The following is a 20916-nucleotide window of genomic DNA, read 5'->3' as shown; positions in this document are numbered from 1 at the left end:
CACACACACACACACACACACACACACACACACACACACACACACACACACACACACACACACACACCCTCATACACACACAGTTCATCTCCCCCAACACTACATATGCAGATATGATCGGGAACATTTCTTACTCATTCATCAGCATGCATAAAGGACATTATTGTTTCTTGATTATTTCCTTGTACTATTTCTAGTTTCAAAGCTTCAGCTTGTAGATTACAATAGTCCTCATCCAAAACACATTGCAGGTTCACACTTTTCTCTTTTCTGGATGGACAGCAGGATTTGATAATGTGATAATCAGGACATGATCACTTTTTAATCTTCCTCTTACACAAACATTGGCGGCTGGATTGATTGGCTTGCTGAGCAGTAAACACTGCTGCCGGGAACTGAACCCAAATCTCTCAAATGTTTATGCCTCTGCTGAATTGCAAGATACAGTCAGATAAAGATTTTACATCTGTATACCACCTTAATATTTTTTAGATAAAAGTATCAATATGTGATTGAAGTGCAGACTGACAGCATGGGCTTCACAGTGCAAAAGAAGAATAATCCAAACCTTCCTACAAAAGCAACTAAAGAGTTTCTCAAAGCAAAGTAACGGGATGTTCTTTAAAGGTTAACACAGCTTGTAATCTGTGTTCCACATAGGCACACAGCCAATCAATCAATCAATTACAGTCTCTTGATATCAAGTCATTATGTGTGTAGGGTAAGACCAAGGAGCTGCCAAATGGCACCAGGACAAGCCCTGCTAGAAAGAGTCCTTCAGGAAGAAGCATGGTGAGAAGGTGAAAATTGCTGGTGCAATTATTCGGAAATGGAAGACATACAGAATGGCCATCAATCACCCTCGGTCTGGAGCAAGGACGATCATGAGAAAGGTGGTATATCAACCCAAAATTGCACAGGAGGAGCATGTCAATAACCTGTAGGCATCTGGGAGAACAGTCACATAGAACACAATCGGTAACACACTACACTGTAATGGATTGAAATCTCGCAGCACCCTGCTCCAGCACCTGCTCAAAAAGGCACATGGACAGACCTGTTTTCAGTTGGACATCTAAATGAACAAAGGCTTGAGAGAAAGTGCTGTGTTCAGATGAAACCAATTGACCACCACCTAAAAGATTTAGAGAGTTTCTGCAAAGAAGAGTGGGACAAAATCCTTCCCAAGACGTGCAACTGCAAGAAGCATCTTAGCACTGTGTTTGCCAACAAGGGATTCTTCACCATGTCACGGTTTCCTTGAGGATAAAACACTTTCACTCAGTGACGTACAAATCCACTACCAACTTGGAGTTCTGAAAGTTGACACAGTACGCGCATTACACGCTTATGCTGCAGAGACTTGCCGATCACATTTTCGGCCCACTCTAAAGCATACCGTTCTTTTTGACTCCTATAGGAACCACGATTTATAAAATGAACATTCTGTTGTATTCATTAAGACTTCAAAGCCCACAACTTATTAGGAAAGTGTTTGAGGTTGTTGTGAAACGGCTGTGTGCAGGCAGGAAAAGGACCCAAAGTGCAGACTCTGGAGACAGAAAGTAACTCAAAACAAAGCTTTAATGCTGAACTCAAAAGGGTAACAAAACTAGGAATACAAAATACACTTACACAGACAGAACACACAGCTAGATAAGAGTAACAAAACTAAGACTCCAAAGTAAACTTACGCAAACAGAACACACAGCAAGATAAGGGTAACAAAACTAAGACTCCAAGGTAAACTTACGCAAACAGAACACACAGCAAGATAAGGGAAACACAGGGCTTAAATACATAGAGGAGCAATCAGGGAATGGGCAACAGGAGGGAGACACAGCTGGGGTAAATCAGGCCTAATGAGACAAGGGGAAGCAAAACCAGACACATTAACATGAGACATGGACTTTCAAAGTAAAACAGGAAACATAACACAGACTCACAGGCAGGCACTATAACAAAGGGAACAGAGACGTGGGACCAGGGCAGACACAGACACTGACTGGATGTGGGGATACTGCAGACAGGGGAGACAGCAACTAATGAACACAGACAGAAAAACAGAACACTAAAACTCTAACCAAACCCCACCCAGAGAACCTAAACTAAGAAAAATCCTAAAACCCATAAAGCAAAGCTAGAATATAATGTAATAACAAAATCAAAGAACCAAAAACACAAAACACTGGGTCGACGACCCAGGGACCCTAACAGAGGTCATATATCACAGAGCCCGAAGAGTTGCTTTCTAATAGAGATCTAAACATTAGACTTCTTTTGAATCCTCTGCTGCAGTAAAAATAAATAAATAAAATTGTAGTTTTAAAGCCTTTCCACATTGGCTTCATCTTTTAGACCCTGAAGCAACATCCATCTTTTATATGGAGTCTTTGGTGAGCTGACCTCTTCAATGCCCTTCTAGTTTTTACTCTAGTTTTTACTCTAGTTCTGAACTGTTCCCTTCACCAGCACAAAGCTATGCTAGAGGTGTGCTGTCAGTGCTGCTTGTTTGTCTGTTAAAAGATTATGCAACACCTTTCTGTCTGAAATCCAGGAAATCTGGTGAAGAGGTGGAGCAATGACCAGGCAAGAAAACAACATCACCTTCTTTGAAACTGGAAAAACTGAGATTTTGCCTTGGCGGCAGTGTGCTTTTTTAAAGTGGGGCATTTGTTGAGTTAAAGTCAAACACATTAATTCACTCTGTGTTTCACAGACAGTGTTCTAGGAACAGAGTTTGTTTATATTATAAATAATCTGTAATTATTAATTTTTAATACTGAACAACTGATAAAGTATTATAAACTGCCAAAGGAAAAATAATTTGAAAAAATGCACATCATGGTTTTCTCGCCTCCATTCATATTGTTCGTTTTGTCTGAATAATGAATAATACTCCAAAATCTGACCACATTCAATTTACTACAGTGGTTCTGGAAGGTCAAATGTACACAACATAAGTTGAATAAAACACAGTAGAAACAGAAACAAATGCTGCAAAAGCTCAACAAAAAAACAAAAATAAAATCCCCTGAAACACAAAGGAAGTGTTTTTGGGGAGACAACAATGGGACGGAACAGCTGCAGAAGTGACAAGCTAACATCAAACGGCTAACGCTAAACATGTACCTGAAGTATTATATGAATCACGCAATTAAAAACACATTAGCTTGCATCTTTTTCCACTCACAACAATCAACACACATGAATCCTCTGATTCTTTTAAGTCTCAGTTCAGTCCTTCACGTGTTTTAGTTTCTGTCACTTCCACAGCTGGTCCATCACATTATTGTCCCCCCAAAAACACTTCAGATGTGTTCTGCAAAATTTTGTTTAAACTGGCAAAAGGGCGACATAAATGGGTTAAATTTAAACTGTAAATGACCAAAAATCATGCAGATGTTTTAGGCTACAGCGACACATCAAAGTGAGATTTCTCCATGTAGAAAAGTATGTTAGTGTGTTCGTGCGTAGAGACGATCCGAGAGCCTTTCCTGCTCAGTCATCAGCAAAATGTGTAAAGCACAAGTGTACTGAAGTTAACATGTCTGCTTTTCACGAGTGACTTAATATCATACTGGGCATGTGGATTTGAGTCCACCATGCAGATAACATGACATCATTCACAGGCTACAGCAGAATTGAGTAGCATCCATTCACCGTGGAAATAAGTAACGCCACTGTTCTCTGTACAGGAAGTGAAACGAAAAGACAAAGTGTCATGGTCCTGGGTCGTTGACCCAGCGTTTTGCGTTTTTTCTGATCTGTATTAGTTTAGGGCAGTGGTTCTTAACCTTGTTGGAGGTACCGAACCCCACCAGCTTCATATGCGAATTCACTGAACACCCCTTTAGTGAAAAATAAAATGTGATTTTTTTTTCAAATTCAAGACATAGATATGTTTTTTACTGGTGCACAAAATGAGCCATGCATGTCATGGCGGAGGCTCTGCCGAACCCCTGAGACCGACTCACCGAACCCCTAGGGTTCGATCGAACCCAGGTTAAGAACCACTGGTTTAGGGTTAACCTGAAGTTTGGTGTATTGTCAGCCCTACCTGTGTCTGTCCTTGGTGCTCTGTTCATGTCCCCGTGTTGTGTTGTACATCAGTCTGTTTCCTGTTTTATTTTGAAGGCTCGTGTTCTGGATTTCCTGTTCTGTTCTGAAGGTCTGTGTCTGTTGTTATTGTGTTCAGCTTGTCTCCTCCGGTCCTCAGGTGTATTAGGTTCAGCTGTTCTTCCCTCCTGTGTGTGATTACCTGATTACCTTGTGTGTGTATATTTAATGGGTGTCGGTCTGTGTTCGTTGTCGGCTCGTCTGCGTTCCTCCGTGTATCTCTGCATTCTATGGTGTTTCGTCCCTGTCTCTGCGTCTCTCTGCCCCGCACCCCTTTTGTATGGTCTCAGGTTTGTCTTTAGTTTCTCCCAGTTTAGGTTTGTAATTGCTCATGCTGAGTTGCCTGTTTTTGCCACCACCACCACCTTGTAAATAAACATCACTCTGTCATCAGTTCGCTGCATCTTGGGTCCTCCTTTTCCTCCACACCACACGGCTCCCTCCGCCAGCCGTGACACAAAGTGAGAGAAAGGAGATCAAAACAGAAAGATAGAGAACAGGAAACTCATCTGAAGTCAGGATAAAAAGAACATCTGCAAAGAAAATACTGCGAATGAATTAGTGTGCCCCACCTCTAATTCAAAAAGAAAGCCATCTATCATTTGTGTAGTATTTCATACAGGAAAAAGAACAAGCGCTCTGACGCACGCTGCAAAATCAGGCGGGCTTACACATAGTAATGTGCGAGACATCATTGAAGCTGAGGATTTGCTCAGGCTCAGTAATAATCAGTGTAACACCTTCCCTCACTTTCGATCTCTCAGTCATGTTTTTACGTCTCTCTGCATCACGATCTGATGGTAATTCGGCGCGGTTCCATTGTCATGTCAGCAAAATGTCGAACCGGATGTACGGGAGACAAAAATAAGCCAACACTGTTTTCAAAAAGCTGAATGTTAATGTTGTCATTACAATACGCCAGAGATCAAAGCATGGCAGGCAGCAGTTGGTTGCAGAGTGATGTGCTCAGAGGTTTTTATCGCCTTTGATTTTTAAACTTCCACACTTATTTGAGTGCAAAGCTCTAAATCATTAACATTTTCCCAGGATCTGTGATTTGCAATAGAGAGAAAAAGAGGGGAAGTCATGCTGGAGAAATTACTAGAGCCCACAAAGAACTGCTTCTGACTGTTGTGTGAAATAAAGGTGCAGTTCAGCTCACATACCAATGATAGAAACATATTGCAATGCCGGGCTTAGCTGTACTCACAGCCAGCAGCAGTAAAAACACCAGCTATTCTTGTTATGTTTAAGGCAATAAAAGTAACAAATGTTTTGTAGAGTAAATACAGTTTTGCTTGCACTCCCTAAAGCTGTTAAAAGCACAATTACGTTGAAATAGCACACTTATAAGCTTACACCAGCTATTTAAGCAGTTGCCACATGCTTTTAGCAGTTAAATACTAACAAAAATTCTCTCTGTACTCACATAATGTCAAGTAAATTGTTTCAAAGCCAACACTGTAATATATCTAAAACCAAGCACGTCTCAGTATGACCGCCTCCCATTTCATGAAACATGGCTGCACTTTTCTTTTCTTGTTATTGTGGGATTATAATATTATTTCATGACACAATAACTCTTACAGACAGATCGGGGGGACAGTGTGATGCAGCCAGGAGGAGGCTTCGACAGCAGGCTTCTCACCCTGCATACTATCCTGGTTAATGCTCAACAGGAATGAACAATTCACAGCTGTTTTAAAGCAACCTTTAAATTAAAGATGTTTTTATTTAATATTTAATATGGCAGGTGGAACAAAGGTTAGGGTAGAGTAGTCTCAAGTTGTTGCAGATGGATGAGTGGGATTTTAAAGTTCAATTCGGGATCAAAATGCAAAGAATACTGCTGCATTAGGGAGCAATTAAGTGTTTGCATACCTGCATTTTGCACACATTTTTGTAAGTGTGCAGTTGTGAGAATACTTGAAATATGTCTTGTCATAAGACAAGATCAAGCTTATTTAAAAGTTAACTGGTGGCATAGTGGTCCAAGTTCTTACTGGGGTTGATCACAATTTCCACCATCATTGCTGTTTATTCTTAAATCACATATTTTGTCTTTTTACACCTGGAACCATAATTTGAACAAATCTGAGCTATTAGCCCATAAAATGGGCTAATAGCTTTACCTGTTCACCTGTTTAAGTCCACATTAAACAGGTGACCAGTAAATGCATGTTGAACGTTAAAGCGCAAACAACAGAGGCTGCATATACAGTATTTTTTTAAGAACCCGTTTTTTATGGTGCCTTATAAAATACTGTTTTTCATCTCTCAAATACTGAATTATGCACTCGATTTGATAAAGATCAAAGTGAACTATTTCATACTCCTGTTTTGTTGGTCAATATTTATGCTCCAAATTTTGACAACCCTGATTTGACAAACAATCTCTTCCTTTTCTTGACACCCATTGTTTAATTCTCGCTGGGGACTTGAACTGTGTAATGAACCCGACACTAGACCGCTCCTCACCTCGTGTCTTTACTCAGTCCTCTATGTCCAAATCAATCTCTGACTTCAGGTCTCAGACTGGGTTTGTAGATCCTTGGAGGACGCGAACAACACCAATCTTATTCCCGTATAGATTGTTTTTTTGTTGATGGTTCTCTGATGCATAAAGTCACATCTTCTGAATACCACCCAATCGTTATATCAGACCATGCTCCACTAAGCCTTGATATAAACTTCACTGGTAGACCTCGCTCCTGCCCCTCTTGGAGGTTCAACACTCTCCTACTATCAGCGGATTCATTCAACCAGTTCATTCTATCAGCAATCGATGACTTTCTTGCCTTTAATAAAAGCGATTCAGTCTCCTCCTCATTATTATGGGAAACACTGTAGGCATATCTGCGTGGCCAGATTATTTCTTATTCAGCTAATCTTAACAAAAACTCCAAGGTAGCAGAAATTTCAGCAAAAATTCAGGACGTTGACAACCAAAATGCCATTAATCCATCACAGATGTTATTGAAGCAACGACAGGATTTGCAGACTGAACTTGATCTCCTCACAACAGCTGACGCGGAACGTCTTTTGATTCGATCGTGTGCTACCTACTACGAGCATGGTGAAAAGCCGAGTAGACTTCTGGCACACCAACTGAAACGCAGAGCCAGCTCTCGCACAATTTCACAAGTTAAAGACCAGTCTGGCAATCTGGTTTCTGACCCTGTCTCTATCAGTGGGATTTTTAAGAGATTTTACTGCAATCTCTACAGCTCTGAATCACAGTCAGTTTCAGATGAGATGCCTTCCTCCAGAATTCTGACCTTTCCACAGTAAATAAATCAGTTTCTGATAAGCTTGATGCTCCTATTAAAATAGAGGAAATTTTTGGCTCAATCAAATGTATGCAGAGCAGTAAGGCCCCAGGCTCAGACGGATTTCCGACTGAGTTTTTCAAAAAATGTAAAGACAAGTTAGCCCCTCTCCTTCTTGATGCAAAACTACTTGCAATTCGGCTCGAGCCATTGTTCCACAGATTATCTCACAGGAACAGAATGGATTTATCAAAGGCCGTCAGTTGTTCTTTAACACACGTACAGTGCTAAGTACAATTTTTTCTGCTCATTGTCCCTCGTCTCCTGAGGTGATCATTTCTCTAGATGCAGAGAAGGCCTTTGATCGGGTTGAATGGGATTATCTTTTTGCTGTACTGACTAGGTTTGGGTTTGGAGAAAGGTTTGTGTCTTGGATCAAACTTCTTTATACATCCCCTCAGGCTTGTGTCATCACCAACTCCAACTCAGTTCCATCTGATTATTTCCCACTATGCCGTGGCACTCGACAGGGGTGTCCTCTTTCTCCCCTTCTCTTTGCTTTAGCCATAGAACCTCTTTCTGTTGCTCTGAAATCCCTCCCTTCCTTTCATGGAATTATCTGAACTTAAGGTATCCCTGTACGCAGATGACCTTCTTTTGTATGTAGCTGACCCCATATGTAGTCTTCCTCCAATTGTATCTGTCTTGGAAAAATCCAGCTCTTTTTCTGGCAATAAAATTAATTTGCTCAAGAGTGAATGTTACCCTGTAAACTCTTTGGCGTTAACACTTGAGCAGTCTGACATTCCTTTTAAGCTCAGCCCCTCGGGGTTTAGGTACTTGGGAATTAATATTACACGAACTTTGCCTTTACTGTTTTCTGAGAATTTTGCCCCCCTGGTCTCACAATTTGCATTAGATTTCCAGAGGTGGAACTCCCTCCCACTGTCGCTAATAGGCAGGATTAATATTATCAAAATGAATGTGCTACCCAGATTTCTCTTTCTATGTCAGTGTATCCCCCTATTTCTGTCTAAACAGTTTTTTAAGTCCCTGGACCAAATGGTTTCTTCTTTTTGTGGAAAGGAAGAGCCCCTAGACTGAGGCTCTCTTTATTACAACAGTTTACCTCTAATGGGGGTCTTTCCCTACCAAATTTTTTAATGTACTACTGGTCTTCGCATATTCATAATCTGACCTACTGGCTAAATTCACCTAACCTGATTTGGTGTAAACTTGAAATTCAGTCAATTTTTCCATATTTTTCACCTGCCTCCCTCATCTATTCATCACTGCCTGTTAAAACATCTTCTGTTGCTTCAAATCCCGTAGTGCTCTCTACACTTAAGATATGGTTTCAGTTCAGGTCGCATTTTAAATTCATATCCCCCTCTACCAGATTACCATTGTGAAGGAATCATGCATTTTCCCCTGCCACTACCAACGCCGCCTATTTGATGTGGCACGAAAGAGGCATAAAAACTATGAGAGCCCTTTACAAAGATGATGTCTTTCTTAGTTTCTCAGAGCTATCCTCAAAATTTAACCTACCTCCTTCTCACTTGTTTCTCTATTTGCAAATTAGACACTGTATCTCATCACTGTTTCCAAATTTCCCTATTCTCCCTGCTGATCCTCCATGGGTTGACCTTCTGCTTTTTAGGCCTAATCAAAAATCACCTCTATCAAATATATATTGTATGCTTATGGCGACCGAATCTGACTCATCAGGTAAAATCAGAACCGCATGGGAGTGTTTGAATCATGGTGGGATAAGGTGAATCTTATCATGTACGTTGTGTGTTAGGCTACAGCTTATACAGTTTAAAGTAATAAACAGAGTTCATTTCTCAAAATCCCGTTTATCTAAAAATTTCCTTCAATCATAGACCAATGTGACAGATGTCACACCTCCCCTTGCAATCTAAGCCATATGTTTTTTTTTTCTGTTTGAGTTTGAACAAATTTTGGAGTGATTTCTTTTCTGTACTTTCGGAGGGTTTTGGAATTCAGATCCGAGAAGACCCTTTAATTGCTATTTTTGGAGTTCCAAAGACCCCTCTTAATTTAACTCCCCAGCAAAATGAGATCTTGGCCTAGCTTATTGCTAGATGCTGTATTTTACTTCTTTGGAAATCTCCCACGCCTCCATCTGCATTGCAATGGCTTAATACTGTCTAGACATTCTTGGAGAAGGGTGGAGAAGATCTCACTCACAGTGAAAGGTAGTTCTGCAAAATTTATCCACAAGTTGACACCCTTTGTGGAATATCTCAGATCTTTTCCTTAGTACAATGCAATTTACCCACCCTACGATTAGATTGAAAGGAATTTGAAATTTACTCCTTTTTTTAAGGTAGGCATAGGATTTAAGCACCCCCCTCCCCTTTTATTATTTTCTTTTTATTTTATTATATTTTTAATTCTGTTTATATAGTGTTAAATTTTTATTTTTTATTTATTTTTTTATTTTACTTTATTTTATTTATTTATTTAATATTTTTTTCTTTCCTCAATTTTCTGTTCTTCTGTTGGTATGATGTTTTTTTTGTATTTTAATTTCTCTTTTGTTTAACAAGAAAAAGTTAAAATGATTCGGAAAGAAATGTTTGAGAAAATATGTCATGTGAGATGCATACAATACAATGTATATAAGTTTCTATAATCTCTTGATAAAAAAAAAAAAAGATCAAGGTGAAGTATTCACAGTTTGATTTATGGCTGCTGCTAGCAGGGACAAATGGTGCGATGCACAAATGTATATAACTTCACGTTTCCTGACCAGTAGGACCACAATCACAGTTAATCCTGGAAAATGCAGCAAAAGAGCTGTCAGGGGATGTAGTGTGAAAGAGACAGGCATCCTGAGGGGATCAGCTGTTACACATACACACACACATAGAGCATTTTGGCTGATGGACATGTGGTTTCAACACTGGCATGGCTGTCAGGATGCAGAGAGTTTTAGCTGGAGGCGAGAGAGAGAGCTGTGCAGCTTTGTTCTGCTTTTTGGCACAATTTTCAACTTGTGTGGTTTGAAACAATGTCAAAGGAAGCGTAGTAATTTTTGCTTTTTGTCATACATCCCACTACAGCTTACACAGTGACAGTGTGTGTCTCCTCTGAAACTTACAGCACTTTCCACACCTGTATCTTCTATAATTAAGAGGTGAAGAGGGTCAAGAAGAGTACCAGCATATAACTCAATCGATTATTGATCAATGACCCTTTGATTATTCATGGTTTATATTTAACAGGCAAACATTTTATCCATTATGCAGTACTCTTCAAAAGTCTCACGCTAGTCTTGATTTTTTTTATATTTTGCTGGGAAAATGTGAAATATGGGCAGCGATTTATTGAAACATGCACAAACATAGATGGGTGATTTTTTTTTAAGAAGCAGCAATTCTAAAAAGTTTAAAAGTCAATATTTAGTATGAGCACCTTTATACCTTAACACTTTCTTAGGCATGCTAGCTGTAAGTAGTTTCTCCAGAGTGGAAAGTCTCTGAAAGTCTTCAGACTTCAGAAAGTTGGAGAACTATTGCTTAAGTCCATTTTAAAAGATTACAAAAGACTCTGGCTCCCTGGAAGCATGTCTGACTCAAAACTTTTGCACACAACTGTATCTCTTCCTGGTTTATGTGAACTTGATGCACGAACCTTTAAGAAATCAAGCAAACGTCCTGCTGCTGTTAGGATGGCAGAAACATCAAAATTAGCTAAATGTTGCACTTTAACTTGAGAAACCAAAAACAGATTTAACAACTCGAAAGAGAACAACTTTGTGGTAATTGCTAAGAAGCTTGTTTCTAGGATGAAGGATTAATTACCAGCTTCTAGAGGGACTAATGAATCCTTGGAGGATCAACACGCTGATAACCACGAGCACTAATAACACGGGTAGTGCGAATAAAGTCTTTTTTTTTGCTTACATGAGCTAAAACAGTTGGACACTAAACAGAATAAGAACCTTAGCAATCCAAAAACATCTGCAATACTGGGCTACTTTACTTACACCAAAACAATACACCAAAAACAATGACAAACCATCCGGGAACATCCCTTTTCTGAGTGGCTTCTGTCATGTATCAGAACTGCTTACAGAACAAAATGACTTTGTATCCATCAGATGTTAGTGACAATGGTATCTGCCTGTGCAGCTTCCCTTTAAAAACATCTGGAAACTATTCTAATAATAGTCAAAAGATCTTTATCAATATATACCAAGGTGTCAAAACTTTTCATTAAATCTACAAGAGATGTCTCCAAATGTCATCTTTATGGGGGTAAAAGTTGACCATGCTATTCTCAACTCTGGTACATCTTGTTCTCTCTCCAAAGGTGTCAAATAGTGCTGCTTTATCACAGCAGTATGAAACACATACAAAAGTCGTCCTTTAGTCTGTCTGTGTCAGCACTGGATGCACAGACACTCCTATTTAACAGAACAACAGAATCTACCTATGGTTAGGTTTAGGTGGTTTGGTTTAAAATTCAACTTTTCATTGTTTTTTTACAAAAACAAAGAAAAAAGAAAAGGAAAAAAAGCCAAATTGTCAAATGCCCCGGACCAAATGCCCAAAAGTGACGAGCTGGGACTGGGCTCAGTATCTAGCATGCTACTGGGATCTAATTAAAGAATAACAATGAACGACAAAGTCAGCTGCCACTGACTGTGTGATATATTTTGCACGGCTACCCACAGCGAGCTGTTATTCTTATCAATTTTTGTCACATATGAGATAAAAGGTTTGAAGTCAGCGCCAGTTTCAGCTGCGGACCTGTCGCTATAATTAATATTAGCTCCTATCAGCGCCTCACAGGACGCTCAAGGACAGAGAAACAGTTCACAGACAATCACACTTTGTTATTCCTCCCACAGTTCAATATGATAAGCACTCATAGGGATTTACTTGTATAATTTGTACATTTGACACACCTCTTTCTTCTCTTTTTCATTTTTGCCTCCCTTTTTGCTTTTCTATGCTCCTCTAATCATCCCAGCATCACTTGAGTGATTTAAATAGCGGCTTTTGCTACCTTTGAAAAGACCCACCCGTCAAACCCCCATGAAGGCTCCTTAGAAGAGATTTATTTTATTATTTAAATTATGCCATTTAGCAGTGATCTAGGGGAATATGAAAGTACAGTAGTTGTGAGGCTTGTTTAGCTTTTTTAGGAGACATGTAACAAAAAAAATAATAAATTATGAACCTCAGTTTTCTCTTAGATCACCAGTTATGCTGAAATCAGTACCAATTAGTACAACATCTTCACCACCTACTCTTACATCAGCAACTTTTTAAGTAATTACGACACCGAGCGCGCTTCCAGCCACATACTTTTAAGGAGCGCTGTCAGCATGTGCATAACACTGACTGATATGGACAACGCAAAGAGCAGCAACAAAAACAGCAACCACAAAACGCAGCCCACGTCTCCATAATTGGAGGTCTGACTGTGCTTCCTTAACTATGTCAAGTTTTCAAGCTGTATCCTTCTTCCTTTGCTTAATAGCACCCGACTGGAGATTTAGTGCCACCAGCTGTTTATCTCAGTCAGCTATTACTGATATTTGCATAATGGTTGTAAATGAGAACAGACATTAAACTGCATTGTTTTGGCAGTTTTGGGGAATTTGCTCAAACTTTGCACAATATTTGAATGGAAAACTCGCTGTTTATTCTGCTTTTATCGCATCACATCATATCCCCCTCCATGTTTCCACCCAGTTATGTCTGTTAGTCCTCAGCAGGCTTCAGTTGACTTTTACCCTCAGCTTGAAGTACTCGTTGTGTATCTGCGGGTTTTTTGGTGATCTTCTGGAGACAAGTAACTAGTCTGTTCGGACAGTTTACGGGCTGTGTTGGTTAAAGTCAGCTGTGACTGTGTTTCAGGTTAGAGTGAGTCTCAGGAAATGAGCGTTAGTCATGGCGATGTCCTCTAAAATGATGTTAAACAGGAGTGAGTGTGTGTGTGTGGATGTCTTTTAAAGTGTTCCAAATTGAATGATGGCACTATAGAGTCGAGGACACGATTACCATAGCAACAAGCATAGATAATGCATTGGTTAGGGCTGTTGAGTGTTTGTTGTTTGGTGGTTTTGGAGCGGGACCAGCAGGCAAAGAATTCCTTCCTTTATTCATTATCATCTTTCTCGTTTCACAGCTCCTCCGTAGAACGCCACAACACATGGGCACTCTTTTTTTCCTTTTACAGAAGTTGCTAATCCGGCCTTTCACAACACTGTGCAAGCTCTCAGCAGGCAATGTACAGTAACTGAGCTGACACCAACCCTCTTCTGCCAAATTAGCAGTGTGTGAATTAGCTCATGCAAAAGCTTGCCCAGTTTTCACAAAGCCTTCATGTCTTTTTCATTGCAACACATGTTGAAAGGTCATCGGGAATTAGCTTTTTTTCCTGCCAAGTTTTTCAAATTATTTTTCTTGTGCCACATATGGCCCAATCACATTTAAACCAGTGGCAGTTTTTTAGACGAACAGTCTCTTCTTCTTTCTACCAACATAAATGTGAATGTCGAACCCTTTTCTTCATACTATTAAGCAGAAACACTGATAAATAAGCAGCTTTCTGTGAGCGTGTGATTTTTCTTGTTACGAATATTTGCCAGTTTATCTGAATTTCCTGTTTCCACTCCACTGGTTTGCTGCGTGTCAGTTACTCATCCCTGGCATTGGCTATAACCCATTAAACTCCTTGTATGATGTACACATTAGACATTCAAACCCACACATTCATAGCAAAATAAAAAATACAATGAACAGTGAGCTAGGACAATTTGGTATTGTGACTGTCATACAGTCATGTGAAAAATTAAGCACACCTCGTGATTCAGTAACTCTAAGAACCAAATATAAGCAGTAATAAGGTGAAGTAATTGTTTTCTGTGTGACTTAATCATACTCACATTGTTATGGAGGGATTTTGTCCCACTCTTCTTTACAGAGTTGAGGTTCACTGAGATATTCATGTATGCACAGCATTTCAGTCAGGCTGAGGTCTGAACTTTGAACTTTAGGCCGTTGCAATGCTGCGATTAGTTTTTCTGTTTTAGATTTGCTGCTGTGCTTGTTGCATGAAGCATTCTGGGCCTCACTCACATTTGACTCTAGAATACATTTGTATACAGTAGTAGTTGCAAAACAATCCTCAGACATGTGCTGTGCATTACTGCTAAAGATCTCCAGCCTGGTCTCATCCGTCCGAAGGACTTCGTTCTAGAAGTTGTGCAACCCTATTCGATTTTGGAGGGAAGTAGATTTTTCAGTGTACAGAGTATTTGTAGTTCCTCTGACCTTGGAGTGAATTTGCTGGGCCGTCCACTCCTGGGAAGATCGTAGCTCTGTTAACACACACCGAAATGCTCTAGACCAGCAAACTGCCATAACTTCTGCTTTTATAGAGGTGCTCACACTTGATGATGATCAGTTAATCAAGTGCATTTTATTAGCACTGCTAATAAAATATTAGCAGTTGCTGTGGAGGTTGTAAAGATGTACTCAGTTTTCACAGGACTGCAAAGAGTCCTGAGATAACTCTTTTTCACATGACTGTATGTGTGTGTGTGTGTGTGTCCTCAAATACATCTGTCAAAGCACAGGGTGGACATTGGTTCAGCACGAGGTGAGACACAGTGTTAACATGAAGCTTGGGCAACTCCTTCGACATCCTGAGAGCGATTGGTGCATTGAGGTGGTAGCACGCTTGGTAAAACACAGTGTAAAGTGGCATCCTGTTCCCTGTGTGTACTCAGTGACCTGAGAACGCAGGGACAGCTGCTGTTGAAAGACCACATAGAGCTAGAGTCACTTCAGGTAAATACTACCTCGCTTTTCATGATCCCACCTCTGTTACACGTGTTCTTTTAGGAGAATACAGAATACTCTTCAAAAAGTGAGGCCTAAGGACAGATAAGTCATAGAGATTCAAAGTGAATCCAAGACTTCCAGGCTCTCTGTCAGAAGGAGGAAAACCTTGGAACTCAGCCTTTATCAACAGCATGTTGCTTTGATCACGTCACAAATTTAGATCTGTGCGGCATTTCCAAAAGAAAACAATCTAACACTGTTGTTTGTTCAGTATCTCTGTCCTCCCGCCACGCTGCCGCTCGTCAGAAGAGCTTCTCTGAGCAAAAGGCGGTAGCTTGTTTAGATTCCGCATTTCTGCAATAACAGCAGGGCAGAGAAGACTCAGCAGTGCAGAAGCTTTTTCAAAAGACAGGCAGATTACTTCACGATATCAGTTCTCTTCGGGAGAGGTGCTGATGTTCCATGCTCGTGATGTGACCATTCAACTTAGGGTGTTAAAGTCATGAATGTTTCTAATAGCAGCTTCTGCAGTGGAGGCTTATTTGCCAGATAGTGTTGACTTTGCCTCTCTATGCTCCTCTGAGCCAATCCGTAGCCCCACGGTAGCTTCACAAGTAAAAGTCACATATGTCTCTGAAATGACTGCACAAAGGAATAGGAGGGTGCCCAACAGATGCCGTGCACTGTGACAAAAGTAAAACTCAAAGCTGGTCCTCATCTCCCTGGAGCCCTAAGCCAAATTCTACTGAGGGAGCCTCCTATTAGACCCGTGTGTCCTGTAAACCATTTGCCATTACCTCACAGTCACACCTGACACCCCTGCTGTTCCCACAACAACGCCACCCCCCTCCTTTAAAACAGTTTTCTCCATCTGTTGGTGTAGAACAAAGTCGACCTATACTAAACAGAATGAGATTTATATAAACAAACATTTAGAATCCTAAGATGATTGAATATCAGCATTAGCATGCAGTAATGGGAAATTAAAGCTTTGGCTGAGCTGCATGGCAATTGGCAAATACAAGTTAATCTGCTAGAGCTGAAGCTGTAATGGGTCTGTGTTAGTACTGATGCTGAAGCTGGATCTGTGCTTGTAATACAGAATTTCCTGTACTAATAAACTTAAGTATATACACAGCTAATTATTATTAATTTTAGCCAAATCAACCTGCCTCTTTTTTAACATCAAATTCATCTTATATGATTGCTTATCATACACTAATTAGGCATTACACTTTGACTCATCAAGGCATGGACTCCACTAGACTCCTGAAGGTGTGCTGTGATCTGGTACCAAGATGTTAGCTACAGATCCTTTAAGTCCTGTAAGTTGTGAGGTGGGGACTCCACGGATCAGCACATCCCACAGATGCCTGATTGGATTGAGATCTGGGAAATTGCCTCAAACTCATAGCCGTTCTCTTAAACCATTCCTGAACTATTTTTATGCATTCAGGTACCAGGTGTTCCCCAGGTAGGTGATGCACATTCACCCAGCTATCCACGTAAAAGAAAGCAGGATCAAACCAAGCCACCTCCTTCCATTGCTCTGTGGCTCAGTCCTGAAGCTCACATGCCCATTGTTGGTAATTCTGCATTGGACTGCACGGGCACCCCAACAGGTCTGAGGCTATGCAGCTCCTTATCTGCTCTCTGACAACTTTGAATGAGAACCAGCATCAACCATGCGAGCTACAGTAATTTGTCTGTTAGATCGGAGCACACGGGCCAGCCTTCACTCACCACATGCATCAATGAACCTTGGCTTCCTATTACCCTGTTGCTGATTCACCTCTGTTTCTTCCTTGGACCACTTTTGATACTGACCATTGCAGATTGACCCAGTCTAACCATCATAATTTGGTCCTTGTCAAACTCAATCAAATCCTCACACTCACCCATTTTCACTGCTTTTAACACATCAACTTTGAGGATGAAATGTTCACCTGCACCCACCCACTAACAGGTGCCACGAAGAAGAGATATCCAGTGTTAGTCACGTCACCTGCCAGTGGACATAATGCTATACCTGACATTTCACAATATGTTTTAAACAAAAGCCTACCTTTCTTTTCACAACCACATACACATTTATTTCTTTTAAATCAAAAGTTACAAATCTCTCCTACTTTTTCATATTTACTTTATGTATGTCATGGTCCTGGGTCTGTGACTCTGTGTTTATGTATTTAGACTCTTTAGATTCTGATTTATTTTATATTTATTTTATATTCCTGGTTCTGGTTCTTTTAGTTGTGTTTCTGCTTTGTGTAATATTGTGTTTTCTCGTCTTCATTTTGTCATCTAATCATCTAATGTCATCCATGCCTGTGTCCCACCTTTAGTCAGCCTTATCTTTATGTTTATCTCTTGTCTCCATGTTTAGAGTTCCTTTTCTGTCTCCAAAGTCAGTCATGTTCCCGTGTCTGAAATCATTCAAAAATGATTCCAATGATTTCTACTCAGTCAGACTTGCATACGGCACGACGACAACATATTCCATCAGCTAATGAATTAATAAGGCAAGTATTGATGCACTTCTGTACAAGTCTTAACTGAATATGACAACAATTAAATTACTGCTATCACTACAAACCCTCTCTAAATTTTCACCTGTCCAAGATTCAACTTCAACCTTAAAAACAATGAGCCAAAAACTGAAGTTCCCCAAATACCAGCTTGAGGATAGCTACGAAAGCAAGTAAATCCCAACAGAATAGAAATAATTCTGTTCACAGTCTTGTAGGGGCAAAAAAAGTTTTGATCTCTATGACTAGTAATGACATATTTATTGGTGTACTTCCCTCATTCCCTTGGTTCTTGTAATAAAAGTCAAACATTTTGCTTTTTGCAGTAAATTACTTCTAACAGTAAATTACAACCTTCCCATCACATCTTGGTTTAGCATCAGCGGATCACTCCCGAGCTCGAGCCTCTCATCCAAATATCATCGTATTTAGCTTCAAAATAAGCACAAAAGGCAGCGGCTTCAAAACAGTTGACATCACAGTGGTTACGTCGATCTTTTACAAAGGCGGACATGCCCAGTGGGTGCGCTGTACAAAACAAACAGAAGCCGCATTGTGCTAGTTTGATCGTTTTTGACTTTTTTTTTTCACCACAATTCACAAAGACATTTATGATTATTTACTTTGTGGTTCGAGGCACAAAACAAATAACTTTGTATTTAAAGGGAATAAACACTGCAGGCCTGTGCTGCAGCGGCAGCAGAGTGTGTGTGTATTATTGTGCTGTGAGGAGCACATACACACACGCACAGGTGCACGCAGAGAATGAAACACCTCTCCTGTTGTCATGCTTTCACCTACACTGCAGTGCCAGAGCAGATGGTGTGCGCAACCCCGGGTTCGCTTCATGAAACGAAAAGAAGCAGAGAGAGAGATGGGAAAGAGTGGTAGAGATGGACAGTGTGGGACTATCTCCTCCCATACTGTCCATCAGCATTACTGTCAGGAGAAGACAATGCTGCGTGGAACGATTAGCACTCGCGCTGGTATCGTCTCTCCGTCTCTTTTCGTTTCCATCTCTCTCCTCTTTTCTCTCCATCTTTCCGCTCATTGTTTCTGTGCAGCAGTGAGAAGAAACTCTAGCCTGTCCTCGTCTATTGTCACAAATCATGTTTTCACCACCGTCTGTCAACTGAAAGCTTGAAGACAAACTGACAGGATGACTGTGCTGGCATATGGCTCACTCTCCTGTACAGGGAGCCATGTTTAAGGGAGTGTGTGCAGATGTGTACAGAGCTCCATTTAAAGTTGAACTGGAAAAACTAAACTGTTAAGCTGTTATATATATTATATATACTCTGCCTGAACTGTGGGCATATTTGTGCTGACATAAGCACGACTAAAGCTGTAACATCCTGGCACACACACAACACTACTCTCATGGCATCACTGTAGCCAACTGTCTGCTTGTTGCTTGTTTTCTTCCCACATCAGCAGCAGAAGAACGTTAACAGTAAACCCACAACAGTAAGCTCTCCACATCACCTCAACATGTTGGGATTTTCTTTTTTAGTTTACTTCATTTGATGATCAGTACGGAATGACTGCAATTCATTTGCAGTGCTTGTAATTACTGACATCACAGTAATGTCAGCGCTATTGTACTATTGCCAACCACGTCTGTTTTCAAGGCGGCTCAATCAATACTCGTTTGACCCCCACTGTGAGGTGAGTCGCTGATCTTCTCCCAAAGCTTACTGCGAGCGTCTAAATTCACATCATCAAAGCGCTGACGCGGCACTATGGTAAACAACGCTGGCGTGATCTCTGTGGCGGTTTATGACTGTAAAGTTTAAGTGGGATAATGTTTTTAGACTCCTTTGGCTCTTCATGTTAATAACACAGTTTCCTTGCCAAGTGTAGCTCTGCAAATTTGACTTCAGGTGCGTCACAGGTGTTCATCACAGGGTGACGTATCACCTGTCTCTAGTTACTGGTCATGCAGTATCACAACCCACTTACATAACCCGGCGTCTAGACAAGTTCATATTCCAGTGAGTATGTAATGAAGCTCTTAGCCTGAAAAGTTTTACAATTTTCCAAGCCAACATATCCAGGATAAAGAATGACGATAAATAGACTAGAGGATAAATCATCACATCGTTATTCCAAACATCATTAAGCATTAGAGAATATTTAGTACAGCCACTATGTTTTGTTGATAATCAGTTTGTGTGTTCTCTGCAGCTCTGGCCAATAAAAAAGGAGTGAGGAAGACTTCAGTTACCTTTCAATGTGCAAAGCAAACGCACCCATGTCACAATTAATCAACAAGGCATCCAGACGCCCTCACAGTAAACTGTAACTCTGAGCTGTCAACTGATGTTTGCTGAAGTTGAATAAAATCACTCATGTCAACAATGGTTCAATACCTTCACACTTTCCATCCGAAAAAATGAAAAAAAATAAATGAAGAAGAAAAAAAAACGTGCACGTTTGCTCACAGTTGGAAGTGGAAAAATGTTTTTCTCCATCGATTACCATTTTCATCACCATCAGAGCATGAAAAGTAGCCACATTTGCAGATTTTTGATTTGGCTTCAGCTGCCACACACTTACCAACTGCAGCAAAATCGCTGCCAGATCGAGTTTCTGCTTTGGCACAGTGTTGACTTTTATAAAAACAGCTTTATTTAATAGAACGCAGTGAATCACTGTCTCATCGCTACGCGCACAGAAACCAGCAGTCATTTCAGACCCTCTGACACATGCTTTTCAGCTCGATTTCGCCGTCATCCGCAGAGATTCGGAAATGAAGCGATGCCACCATATTTTACATAAGATTCGAAGCTCCGGGCGATGAGAGTCAAACACACAAGTCAGCTGAGCAGCAATACTGCTGAGGTCAAATCCAACTCAGACGCTCTGCCCACACTGCAGAGCTGTCTCTGCACACCACAGAGAGGCCGAGAGAAGAGGAGACAGAAAAGTGTTTAGGTGTGTGGGAGAGAGGCAGGAGCAAGAAGACTGCTTCCATTCATGGCTTTCTGAGACATGAGAATTTCAGCATTTGAGAGGAAGACGGAGAGGTTTAAAGATGTGTGCGAGACGATGTGTGAGACATAAAGAAAGTGTAAATGAACTGTAAGGAGCGAGGCAGTCAGAGCGACGGACAGAACAGGCAATGAACCCGAGGGAGCTGTCGGTAATCTCCCGGCACGTAGA

At 40.6% G+C, this 20916-nt stretch overlaps 1 protein-coding gene across 2 annotated transcripts in view; it reads right to left on the bottom strand.

The window, feature by feature from the left end:
* Positions 1 to 20916, bottom strand: part of kcnab1a (potassium voltage-gated channel subfamily A regulatory beta subunit 1a) — a 131597-nt gene that overhangs the window by 58375 nt on the left and 52306 nt on the right. The gene's annotated exons all lie outside the window — the stretch shown is intronic.

The sequence above is a fragment of the Haplochromis burtoni genome, unplaced genomic scaffold, assembly GCF_018398535.1.
Source record: "Haplochromis burtoni strain Fernald_Lab_line unplaced genomic scaffold, NCSU_Asbu1 Contig_38, whole genome shotgun sequence".
Taxonomy (NCBI): Eukaryota; Metazoa; Chordata; class Actinopteri; order Cichliformes; family Cichlidae; genus Haplochromis; species Haplochromis burtoni.
This window is presented reverse-complemented; position numbering and strand designations above follow the sequence as displayed.